The 13,387-nt window shown below is 40.7% G+C and overlaps 1 pseudogene across 1 annotated transcript; it reads right to left on the reverse strand.

The window, feature by feature from the left end:
• Positions 1-2,977: 2,977 nt before the first annotated feature.
• Positions 2,978-6,581, reverse strand: LOC143634293 (ATP-dependent Clp protease ATP-binding subunit CLPT2, chloroplastic-like; annotated as a pseudogene). The gene is made up of 5 exons (XR_013153828.1): positions 6,361-6,581; positions 6,229-6,267; positions 6,009-6,118; positions 3,833-4,012; positions 2,978-3,284 (listed from the first exon to the last, which is right to left on the reverse strand). The product of XR_013153828.1 is annotated as an ATP-dependent Clp protease ATP-binding subunit CLPT2, chloroplastic-like (transcript).
• Between the last annotated feature and the right edge of the window lie 6,806 nt (positions 6,582-13,387).

Consider the following 13,387-nt stretch of genomic DNA (forward strand, 5'->3'; position numbering starts at 1 on the left):
AGCGATATATATTTGACTTTATACTAGATTGAATTGGATCAACATGATAGTTGATAATGATTGGTTAACAGTTGTTTAATTCTTTAATCATTTTTTTAACATGTTGTTCTAATCATTCATCTAAAATACAACTAAATCCACCTCATATTAAACTTATGTTCAATCATTTCTTGCAAAGTCTAAATGCTAATATAGATTAGATAATCTTGTTTTATTTATCAAGATATATTAATTTATTGACGAACATTTTATAATTATGTTTCATTTTATATTTGGTCAGGTCGAGGTCATGAAGGGTTAATGGTAACCGGACATGGACCTATAAAAATACATGAAGCACATGAATGCGAACACAACACGCATATTCATGAAACCAGTTTGAGTTGTAGGGTTTCACATAGGTGTACAAAACCAGATTTTTGGCCAAACCGGATCCATTTCCAAACTTTTTCAAATCAAGTAAAAATTTGTTAAAAGTGGATTGTCTCAAACCGATTTCAAACTAGTTTGGATCGATTAAATCGGTCTCAAACATGTTTCAATGGGGGATATTCTCAAAGACGTTTCATAATCGATTCTGGATAGGATCTGGAACCGGTTTTTTATCGTGAATCAATTTGGGTTTTCGGGTTTAGTTGACACAAATTAAATAGTAAATACAAGTTTTGTATAATTGTATCTACTCATTTGTAAAACAAAAGTATGAGGCCCAATTATTTTGAGCTTGTTAGAACTTACATGGGAATTTTGGAAGTTTGATTAGTCCAATGGGCTCAAGTGGGTCAGGTTGATTTAACTCAACCTTTTTATCAAACAATATTAAGTAAAATAAAACTAATGCATTACATTCATAAACTTTATTGCTAAAATATAACTCGATAAACGACTTTGGTTAAACATGTCACTTCTTGGGCTCTCGGTGTTTTAGAGATGTACCAAACCGAGTGACGGACCCAAGATTCTTTTTAAGAGGGGTGATCAGGGGACTTAACTAAAATTTTAGCGTAGAAATAACACCTTTTTTAGGGCGGTTGTCCTCGTTCTTTCTTTATAGCCTCCATTAAAGTACTTGTACTTACAAGTTACAACTAATACTCTTCAGAAATGGAGAGAACTCGCACCCACGTCCTTTGGAAACTCATTCAAATGACCTTTAACAGAACTGAAAACACGGTGGGCGAATGTGTTCCCGTTGGGTGCAATGAACTTGCTATGGGTTGACAAGATAGCCATAACTACAGTGTTTCTTGCTCAACTTGGTGAGCTTGAGTTAACCAGTGGGACACTCGGGTTAACTTTACTTATATTAATATCATTCATTTCTTGCTTCTTGAGACTAAATGTTGATCAAATCCTAAATCATTTTGTATAACTGTTAATAGGTTTCTTAGCTGGTGTTTTCGATTATTTAAGGTTGCTATTACTGTTCGTTTCAAGGATTGATCGGGCCAAAGAAGTTTGATAGGAATATCACCGGTAACGAATAGAAATTTGAAATGATAAATAAAACGGATAGAACAACGGCTCGTTTTCGGATACAGACACACCACCGAACCAAACCGAAGGGCGTCTAACACGCGTTTAGGATACAGAAATCACCACCTAAACTTGCGATTAGATTCCAAAGGTCACCATTCAAGTTGCCACACTTGAACTAGCATTGGAGAATTAATTTCAACTCAAAATCCATTGAGAGAAAATAACACAATATTTTTTTAATCAAACTTCAACTCCCTTTCATTAAATTAAAATTATCGTACATATAGGAAAACACAAAAGGAAACTAACTAGAACATGGCCCATGAAATTAGCTAATAACTGACACAATGAAACATGCATGAAACTAAAAATAAAATAAAAAAAAACTAGAAATATGTGACAAAATAAAAGAAAAACAAAGCTAGATGGTTGCATGGGAATTTAAACGTGGCATTATCTTGTCATCGGACATCAACATTGAGCATGGGTACCGGTCTGACCCGATGGACCAAAATTAATGCCGACCCGGCCACTGATATGCCGACCCGTCTTTTGAATCCGACCCGGCCACCGATTGCACAAACGACTTGCGAATTTCAAATTGTGATGCTTTGCCAGGTTGTCATTGCTATCAAAGTTGGTAAGGAAAAAAGACCAGCTTTTCTGGATTCTTTTAAAGATGAAAGCATTGACCAAAACATGATCAAAATGTCAACTTTTATCAAGATTGTACATTAAAGATTATGGTATTTTTCTTCTCTCTTTTGCGGTTTCAAGAATCGAGCCTGCGACACTCACTTTAGTTACATTACATGTTGCTTTCTTTCATCCTAAAGCTGAAACAAACCAATGAACCACACCAAAATGAATACGAGATTAGGATTAACATTAGTCATAATCTAAACTACTATTAAGATTGCACTAACATAGACTTATGTTACAAAGAAAGCATTAATAACAAATATACATAAGTTAGGCACAAATTGGTCTTTACTATAATGACTAAAAGTTAGAAAATTGTGTGTTCCTAGCTCAATATATCTATCATAAATAACAGTGTTGTAAAAACCGTTAGTCGCTAATCTGGCGGTTAGGTGGTGACTAGCGATTAATTAGGATTAGTCGAGATTAATCGGATCAGACTTTAATGCATAATTTTCAGTTTCATACATACGCGCACACATGTTTATATGTAAATTCCAGTTTTATACATACACAAACATATTTTGGCTGGAATCTCGCTTGAATCCGCTAGTTTTTGTTGAAATCTCACGTGGAACCACTAACTTTGGTCGGAATCTTGCCGAAAACATCTAATTTTGGCCGGATTTGTCCGGAAACTGCCGATTTTGGTTGGATTTGACCATTGACCAATTAATTGCCGACTAGCCCAAAATTAATCAGTGAAGTGGGGACTAGGGATTAATCGGTCACTGGTCGGGATTTTTGCAACACTGATAAATAGTATGCAAGTTGGACTCAAAGTCAAAATGATAACTTTGAACAAAGAAACAACAATAGGATTCTAATTATTCAAGAATGGTATAAAATCAACATAAATCAAATCATCACAACATTTACCAGATAATTTAAACAGTTCGGAATAAAAAGACGCGACGACCAATACAATGCACGCTGACCAACTTATTAATCTTCAACAAAACCCGGTTTTGAAACCAAAGAATGAAGTTGTTGGGCTTTTTCGTCATCAAAACCGAGTGTCGCCATTATTTTGTATCCTGCTCCTTCCTTTTGAGACCATACTCCAAGAAGCAAGTGAGATGTCGTAATTTCCCCGCCATCGCCTAAATTTATAACGTAATAAATTAATAATAATATTAACATTGCGGTTGAGTTTGAATAGCGAAATATATAGAAAGTTATGGGTGTGCAACAAACTGAAAAAACCGAACCGAAACAAAAACCGATGGTTTGGTTATGTTTATGTAAAAACCGAACTAACGGTTCGGTTTTGGTTTTGCATATAATAAAACCCGAAAAAACCGAACCGAACCAAATTCCTAAATTTTTGTTTTTTTATATTTTATAATAAGTCATTTATAAGAATTTAATAAATATGCAACTCAAATTTGTTTGGTCAAATATATAATAGTCTATTATTTTACAATTAACAAAATTATTTATACCTAAATTCATTATTTTTTGCCAATTTTTTTTCGGCCTAAAAACCGAAAAAAACCAAACCAAAACGAAAAAAACCAAACCAAAACGAAAACCGAAAAACGGAAACCGAACGGTTTCAAAAACACCAAAAACTGAAGTTTTGGTTTTGGTTTGGTTTTAGCTGGAAACTGCACCGAACCGCACCATGCACACCCCTATAGAAAGTTACCTGATTTAAGCTTTTCATCAACAGCTCAATCAAGGGCTTTTTGAGCCGATTCGGTTAGAGGAGGATGCTCGGGACTGAAGTAAAAAAAGTCGGGTTTGCCAATCAGTTTGATGACCTCTTCGCGCACTTTGGTAAGTGTAAACCCGTTTGCACGCAACAGTTTTGAAACCCGATTTGTTCCTGCAGTTAACAGAAAAATAAGTAAATAAGTTAAGAAGCTAATAAGCAAAATATACGCCCCACAGAAACAGATATTCGTAGGTAAATTTATATAAACACTGTAAAAAATTATAAATAGTTAGGGAAATGTTAATTTTAATTTGGGTTTGTTATTCAAATTTAAGAATTACATTTACATCTTGACTATTTTAGAACATTTGGTACTAATAAGATTAATAGATTATATTAAATGTTATATAATAGCTTTCGTTTATTTATTTGAAGAATAATGTTATTTTTCTTAGACATAATATAATTTTTATTACTTTATTTAAGTGCGCTTTTTTTTTGGCCCTTGCTTTTTTTGCGCTTTGCACCTGGGCACCAAGCGAGGCCTATGTGCCCCGAGTGTGCCTAGCGCATTTGATAACTATGTCGGCCACTATATTAGAAACCTACAAACCAAAGTGCTTAGGGTCCCAAAACCAAGGTCTTAGTTAAAGCCTTAAAGGCACCCGTTATTTAAACAATACTTACAACCTAATTATACACATAGTAGCCAAAGGCAAAAAGGGCCCAGGTTCAAGGCGCTTAAAAAGCGAGAACCCAAGAAAAGTAGGGCTTGTGTAGTTGGTTAAAACTTTTAGATGTTTCAGAATTTTGGTCGGAAATTACAAGATTTCGCCTGAATCTCGCTGGGATGTCGTCATGTCGCAGTAACGACTAGAATGCAGATGCCCGCAAGGCGTTTTCCATGCGCCTCGCATCACATGGATGTGCACAATGCACATTGACTACATAGATTAGATATGACATTTTCTACCATGTTAACATCAACTAAGCATTAAGCAATCATGAAGGTGATATAGTTATAGTCACTAATCTAACTTAGTACCCTACCGATCTTCATCATCATAACCAAGCACGAATTCATCGATATCTTCTTCAACATGGCCTTTTCCAGCATCATTCTTGGCGGCCCGTACCCGTCATCTCTAACTCTTAACTCTTGATACTCTAATTACATGACTAGGCTTCCATCACCGACAATACACAACAAATAACCACTGGCTTCCATTCTCCCCATTAACCGCTAAATGATGCCATCTATGTTAAGTAAAAGGATAGGACCGGCAATTTTCTCACTTCTAAGATCTTTCTTAGGGGGTGTTTGGCCTAGCTTTTATTTTCTAGCTTATGCTTATATTTTAAAGTAGCTTATAGCTCTATTTAAGTGTTTGGATTAGCTTATATTCTACAAGTTGATTATACTTCTTAATAAGTTGTTAAATCCATCATTTTTAATTTGTTACAGTAATAAGTTGCTTCAATATTATTAATCCATCACCATTTGAAGACAAATGAGTAATTTACCCCCTTCTTCAAATAAGCTAAAAAAACCATCTTCAAGTAAGCTTCTTCAAATTAGCTTATATAAGCTTATAAGCATGAGCTAAAAAGCTAAACCAAACACAAAATAAAGATAATTTTGTAAAAAAAAAAAAAAAAAAAAAAAAAAAGATATAAGCTTTGCTAAAAAAGCTAGGCCAAACACCCCCTTAATATAGAGACCTTTTTTACGAAGGCCTATGCGTACATTTAAGCAGTTAACACTATTTATTCTTGTTTCCTCGTTGTTTGATTTTTAATCTGTTACTAATATAGTTCTCTCGCCGCTTTATGTCTAGGTAGTGTACTACTTACTAAACACATAAAACAATGCATAAACACAAAATGCATCAAATAAACACAAGATTTCCATAATTTATTAGACCATGAGTAGTCATAACTCTCCACCCCCAGGCATTATGCGCCACGTGGCGCCTAGTCAGAGTTATGGTTTTTTACAAAAACAGGGTGTTTTCATAACTCTCCACCCCCAGGCGTTATGTGCCACGTGGCGCCCAGTCACTTTTACACTTTTTGTTTTTTTTTATTTTTTAATAAGAATAATCAAATAACAATAATATTTATTAAATAAATATTACATTAACAAAAAGGGAGAAATTGCACTAACCCTCAATCAAAATCCCCATGAGGATCGCTTCGGTGCCGGTATTCACAGATTTTAGCTTTCTCGCCTCCAATTCGCCCATTGCAAACGACTTTATTGCTTTCAACGACCATCTAAAACAATTCAAATTCAATCCCCAAATTCATTTAAAAAAACACTAACTTTCAAATTAACAATTAAATTTTATAAATTAACAATAATATTTTATAAAAAACAAACTAACTTTGGAACTTTATCAGCTGAATCAACCCTCTCTGGATTCCTGCAACCAAAAACCCAACTCAATTTCCAATTTTTTTTTTAAATAAAAATAATAATAATAAATTAAAAAAAACCAAATTTAATAATAACTTACGCAGTTGGGAGACTGAAAGAAACGGTGGCAGATACGGGTCGGGTCTTGGGTGGACCGGGTCGGATATGGGAGTGTTTAAGGGGTAATTTGGTAATACATAACCATTGAGAGTGTAATTTGGGTGTGGGTATATGGGTATTTGAGGAAAACGGGTCGGGTTTGTGATGATGATGGTGTATACATGTAGTTGAAGATGAAAAGAGGGTATGAGAGTAAGCCATTTTTGGCTGATGAGAAAGAAACGGTGAGCTTTTTGGGTAAGGAAAAGAAAGGGTAGATATGGAATTAAAGAAAGTACACAAACGTCGTCGTTTGGAGCTTCATATTGTTGTGTTTTGTTGTTTAGTTTGGAAAAAGGTTGTTACCCGGCGTGTTGTGCTGGGGTGTTCTGTGTTGGTAACTCCTAGGTGTTGTTTCCGTAAGTTAGCGCGAATTTGGTTGTTATCGACTACGTTATTACGTTACCAAAATTAAACAAAAATAATAATTCCTCAAGCTAACGTATTTAAAACAAATTAAAAAACGAAACATCACACCACCTTACTTTTTCATTTTCATTACCTGATTTAGTATCAAATTTATAAAAACAAAAATCTATAAAAAAAGCCATAATAAACTGGGTTAAAGAAGGATTGACCTTAGACCTATTGGTTGCAACATTACAAGAATACCATCACAACTTCCTTGTTTGTTACCTTTGTTACTAAAACAAATTTTGAATTATTAAAAAAGGGGAAACTTAGTGGTTGTGTAGCTTTAGGTTTTTCTTTATATATAGTATAATTGGGGTTGATACTTGATAGATTAGATTATTGGTGTCTACGACTCGGGTTAAAATCGACACTTTACGTCGGATACGGTATAATAAGACATGAATGCTCATGGTATTAAACACAAACACGACACGATAATTAAAATCAATATCACATATGTATGGTGAAACAAAAGTTTCCATAAAAGTCTTGATTAATAGAATGATTCTTAAGATGTTTGAAACGAAAATCCATAGAAGTCGAAAATCAGATAATGGCGTCCATTAAAAACAATTAGAGGATAACCAAGGCTTATGTCATATACTTATTTATTTAAAAATATATAAAAGAAAGTGAAGAGGTAGGTCCCCGCAAAGCCCAGTTGGACCCGCAAGACACACCTTGAAGAGGTACGTCTGCGCAAAGACTAACTGGTCCCGCAGGACCCACCATGCTCAGAGAGAAGAAGACCTTATACGCAGTAAGCCAGCTGTTCCCGCAGGAAAGCCTCCCTTGGTACAGTACCCTGCCTGTTCCCGCAGCTATGGGTACAAGCCAAGAAGGAAGGCTACCCGCACTAACGGTAAGACTACACGCATAAGGCACTAACTCATACTTCAGCAATGTCACCTGAAAAAGGAATGAGCAAGGCGGGAATATTCCCGCCCAAAAGAGCCAGTCCGTACGCTTCTGGAAGATCTTTTGTACTATACCTGCCAAGGTATGGACAAAATAGACAAGATCCGACCAAAGCAGCCCATGAACCAATCACAGGGTGACAGCTCACAGACAATAGTACGAGGAGGAGCACGCTCTAGTACAAAATGTCACTATCAGCCGCTGCCTACCCACCAACTCCCATCGTGGCACGTACATAGCCCGTAGTTGGTGGAAAAGGAATAGTATACAGCCGGCTATGTCACTATCAGCCGCTGCCTACCCACCAACTCCCATCGTGGCACGTACATAGCCCGTAGTTGGTGGAAAAGGAATATTATACAGCTGGCCGTACCTGCTTGGAAACCTACCTTCGGCTATAAATACTCCAACACCTTGGAACGGTATCGGCATCTTATCTTATCTTCTCTAGCTATTCCTCTTAGTATACACTTATATTCAGAGCAATCTAGTCTGATTCTCACGCCGGAGGGTGGTCACAAGGAGGAACCCCCCCCTCTCAGTGACGAGCTCACGGTGTCTGTTTTGCAGGTCTAGAAGAATAACCATCTTTGCCGGACCTAACCCTCGTGGGAAACATCTACTTAACCCTAAGATTATCCGTAATCTGCCGGGGTCACCTAGTGTTTCTTCATTGGCGCCATCCGTGCATAAAGCTAGAACTAATTCTTTTTCTCAGTTTTTTCAAAACCTCTGGAAAGATGGTTAAGATTACTCCGATGCCAAGGCCACCGAGTGACCAAGAAACTCCGGTAACCACAACCCCAGCTACTGGGGGGAACACCGGTGAGTACACATTTTTTACGAACACTACCCCGGTTACCCAAGCCGGGGCAAGTGCAGTAATCAATCCTTCCCTGGGATTCATTGATACCCAGTTGGAGAAACAACAGACAAGGCTTCCCCGCCAAACACTGGATCAAGTTAAAGTTTGGGCGGAAGCACGTCAGAAAGAATTCCAAGCTGAGTTGGATGAACGTTTACGTTCACTCCAACATGCCAATGACGAATTCGGAAGCACTCGACAACAGCTCAACATGAGCAATGATTGCGAGTACTTGGACGATGATTGGGAGGAGTCCGACAGTGACGCAAACCCTCGTCATAGGGCGAAAGGGAAGCGTAAAGAAACGGACTTCCAGCCGAGAAGAAATTTTGGAGAAACCTTTAAACCAAGGAACGCGGGGGGAAACCCACGTGACTTCTCCAAAACTTTCAGGCCAACTGTTGCAAATGCGGGAACGTCCAAGTTTGCAAGGGACATTGCGGAAGCAATCGCCCCGAAGAGTGCCAAACAGATGTCCAACATCGGCACTTATGATGGCATATCCGACCCAGACGATCACTTGAACAGATTCATAGCGGGGGCAACCGTCAGCAACTGGACGGAACCCACGTGGTGTTATATGTTCCAGATGACGTTGGTCGGAGCAGCCAGGGCGTGGTTTGATCGTCTACCGGTCCACCACATCTATGATTGGGCGGACTTCCAGCACAAGTTCAGCCAGCACTTCAGTCAACATAGAAAATATACTAAAGAGCAGTGGACGATCCTCAACTGCGTTAGAGAGGAGGATGAATCTTTGCTAGACTTCATCACTCGCTTCAACTCAAAGAAGCTGAGTCTGGGCACCATAAGTGAAGATCTCGTTCGCGCCGCTTTCATCCAGGGCGCCGAATACCCAGAGCTTATCCGCACATTGACGGGTAAAGATGGCATGCCATCCACATGGGATGCCATCATGACGGCAGCTAAACGCTTTGCCGAAACGGAGAAGCAACTGGGTAGGAATCTTCCCCAGAGTACAAACCTCTACACGCAAAGGACCAGAGAGAATAATGTCCGCACCGCCCGACAAAACAAAAAGAGGAAGCTTTGTATTTGGCAGTCAAGGGTAAACTTTGACACCTCATCCAGCTCTCGCCCTCTATTAGGCGGAAGGGATAACACGCACTCATCAAACCGGAACCCTAGATGGACGCCACTCACCAAAAGCGTCACAGAGATATTTGCCACCGAGAAACTCCCATGGCCAAAAGCTCCAACGATCCGACAGCGCCATAACGCTGATCAGAGCAAATCCTGTGACTTCCACGGGACAAACGACCACACCACCGAGGAGTGTACATCTTTGAAGGATATTGTCGAAACATTCGTCAAAGATGGAAAACTTACACACCTCGTGGCATCAATCAAGAACGGAGGGAGGAATGATAATCGGTACAAGGGCAACGGACGAAAGCCCGTCGACATCAGCATCCACATGGTTCATGGCAACGTCAGAGGAAGAAAACGACAAACGACAGAACCATGTGCGTGGAAGGAAGCTGAAGTACGCTTCCCGCGAATGCCAGGAGGGCCCAACAAAGAAGGCCCTATAGTCATCAAAAGCCAGCTGGGGCACTACATCACTTCCCGCACTCTTGCTGATAACGGCGCTTCGTCAACGGTCATGTACAGGCAGTTCTTCGACAAGCTAGACGACGAAGACAAAGAACGCCTGGAAACGGTCTACGCCTCGATGGAAGGGTTCGATGGCAGCACAAACACCCCCCTGGGTATCCTATCTTTCCCCATCACTCTCACGGACGGGAAACAATCCCGCGCAGAAGACGTGGACTTCATCGTAATGAGGAAGCCACACCACACATACGACATTCTCTTCGGGAGAGATGGGATGGCAAGATTCAATGCCGTGGTGTCTTCAGTCCACGGCATGATGGGGTGGCCAACAGCTGAGGGTGTAGCGATGATCACCGGTATTCCCCAGGTATGCATCGCATCTGTCTCATCTAAACCTAAACCAAAGATGGCTAAACCAACCATTACCAAACCAGAAGAATGGGCCTTCAATGGAAAATACCCTGACCAGGCTGTTACCATTGGTCCAACAATCACCGATTTCACACGCACCTTACTCAAACGCTTACTGCAGAAAAACGCCGACATCTTCGCGTGGACACCAGCTGACATGACTGGTGTACCTCGAAGTAAGGCAGAGCATAAGCTCAAGTGTGACCCGGGTTTTAAGCCGGTCATACAAAAGCGTCGAGTAATGGGAGCGGAACAGGCTAACGCGTGTAGAACCCAAGTTAAGGAACTCCTTGACGCAGGCATCGTACGCGTTAGTAAATATCAAACATGGGTTGCAAATCCCGTCATGGTACCGAAATCTAACAAACAATGGCGCATGTGCATAGATTTCAAAGACCTAAACAAAGCATGCCCCAAAGATTGTTACCCGTTACCCGAAATTGACCTTAAGGTAGATTCGTTAGCACCGTTTCACCTTAAATGCTTCCTTGATGCGTATAAGGGATACCATCAAATCCACATGGCCGTTGACGATCAGGACAAAACCGCATTTCGGACGCCCGATGGCACGTTTTGTTATCAAATGATGCCATTCGGACTTAAGAATGCCGGGTCCACATACCAACGCCTGATGGACAAAGAGTTTCATGCCCAAATTAGGAGGAACTTGGAAGTTTACATGGATGACCTGGTCATCAAAAGCCTTGAGCCAGAAGCGATGTTGAAAGACATTGAGGAAACTTTCAACACGCTCAGAAAGATAAACATGAAGCTCAACCCGAGCAAGTGTTCTTTTGGAATGGAAGAAGGGAAGTTCTTAGGAGTCATCGTTACCAAAGATGGCTTCAGAGCGAACCCTGAAAAGGTCGAAGCCATTATCAAAATGGAATCACCTACTACCATCAAACAAGCTCAGACACTGAATGGACGACTAGTCGCACTTAACCGCTTTTTGGCGAATTATGCGGATAGGTCGTTCCCATTCGTGTCAACATTGAGAAATTGTTTAAAGAAAACGCACTTCCGCTGGACACCAGAAGCGGAAGCAGCTTTTCAAGAGATTCGGTCACGCTTGATCGAACTCCCAACGCTCACAGCACCAGAAGCGGGGGAGGAGTTAATCATATACCTCTCCGCTACAGATAGAGCAACCGGGGCAGTCCAGATGCCCATCTACTATGTTAGCCGCGTCTTAACAGACGTAGAAACCCGGTACTCTACTTTGGAAAAATTAGTCTTAGCCCTCGTACAGGCCTCACGCAGGCTAAGACGGTATTTCCAAGGTCACCCAATCACCATTCTCACCAACTTCAAACTTGCAAACGTTCTAGGCAAACCCGAGTTGTCAGGACGCCTAGTCAAATGGGCAATAGAATTGGGAGAATATGCGATAAAGTACAAGCCAAGACCAGCCATAAAAGGCCAGGTCTTGGCCGACTTTATTGCATAAGTCCCCGCTTCGCGGGAGAAAGATTGCCAGGAAGATGCTCAACCCTCTCCAGCACAGGACATTGATGATGTCTGGCGACTCTACACTGATGGAGCAGCCAACAACGAGGGTTCAGGCGCAGGGTTGAAACTAACCAACCCAGTAGGCCAAGAGTACACTTACGCTATTCGACTGGATTTTCCAAGTACGAATAACGAAGCGGAGTACGAAGCATTCCTGGCCAGGTTGAGAATTGCGTGGAAGATGGGGGTGAAAAACCTGGAAGCCCACGTGGATTCCATGTTAGTAGCCAACCAGATAAACGGGACGTACACGGCCGTTAACGACACAATGGCCCTGTACCTCGCACAAGCAAAAACCCTTATGCGCGATTTCAACGATTGCAAAGTCATGCACATCAAGCGAAGCGAAAACAAATCTGCGGATGCGTTAAGCAAGCTTGCATCGTTAGCCTTCACCCACTTGGGAAAGGACATCCGCGTTGAACTCCTTGGAGCACCGTCAGTCCCGCACAAGGAAATTTGTGTCATCCAAACCGGTACGGAAACGTGGATGACACCAATCATAAATTACCTTGCGGCGGATATACTACCAGAGTCAAAAGCACAAGCAAGAAAGATACGCTGTAAAGCACTGAACTATCAACTCGTTGATGACATACTTTACAGGCGTAATTTTCTTGGCCCACTCCTAAGATGCGTGGACGACCAAGATGCTGATTACCTCCTAAGGGAAGTACACGAAGGCATCTGTGGAGTACACGCAGGTCCACGCACAGTTGTAGCTAAGCTAAACAACGCGGGATACTTTTGGCCGGTGATGCATACGGATGCGCTGGCATACATCAGAAAATGTAGGTCCTTCCAGCTCTACGCACCCAACACGCATCGCCAGAAAAATGAACTTGTTCCAGTCATTCTTTATGGCCATTTCAGAAGTGGGCCATCGATGTGACGGACCCATTTCCCACAACAGCAGGGAACGTTCAGTTCCTAGTGGTAGCTATCAATTACTTCACCGAGTGGATAGAAGCAAAACCCTTAGCCCAAACAACCGCAAAACATATCAAAAAAATTATTTGGGAATTTATTATTTGTCGTTTTGGACTTCCACAGAATTTGGTGAGCGATAACGGCACCAACTTTGCTGACAAGAAGCTACAAAAGTGGCTGGAAGAACTTCAAATCACCCACACCTTTACCTCAGTGGCATACCCGCAGGGTAATGGTGAAGTGGAAAGAGCAAATAAGAGCATCGTCGACGGCATAAAGAAAAGACTCTTGGAACATAGATCCGCTGGGTGGACGAAGTTCCACACGTCCTTTGGACAAA

Source organism: Bidens hawaiensis, unplaced genomic scaffold (assembly GCF_021521415.1).
Source record: "Bidens hawaiensis isolate Kalapana, Puna unplaced genomic scaffold, B.hawaiensis_p1.1 tig00007041_1, whole genome shotgun sequence".
In the NCBI taxonomy this organism is placed as follows: Eukaryota; Viridiplantae; Streptophyta; class Magnoliopsida; order Asterales; family Asteraceae; genus Bidens; species Bidens hawaiensis.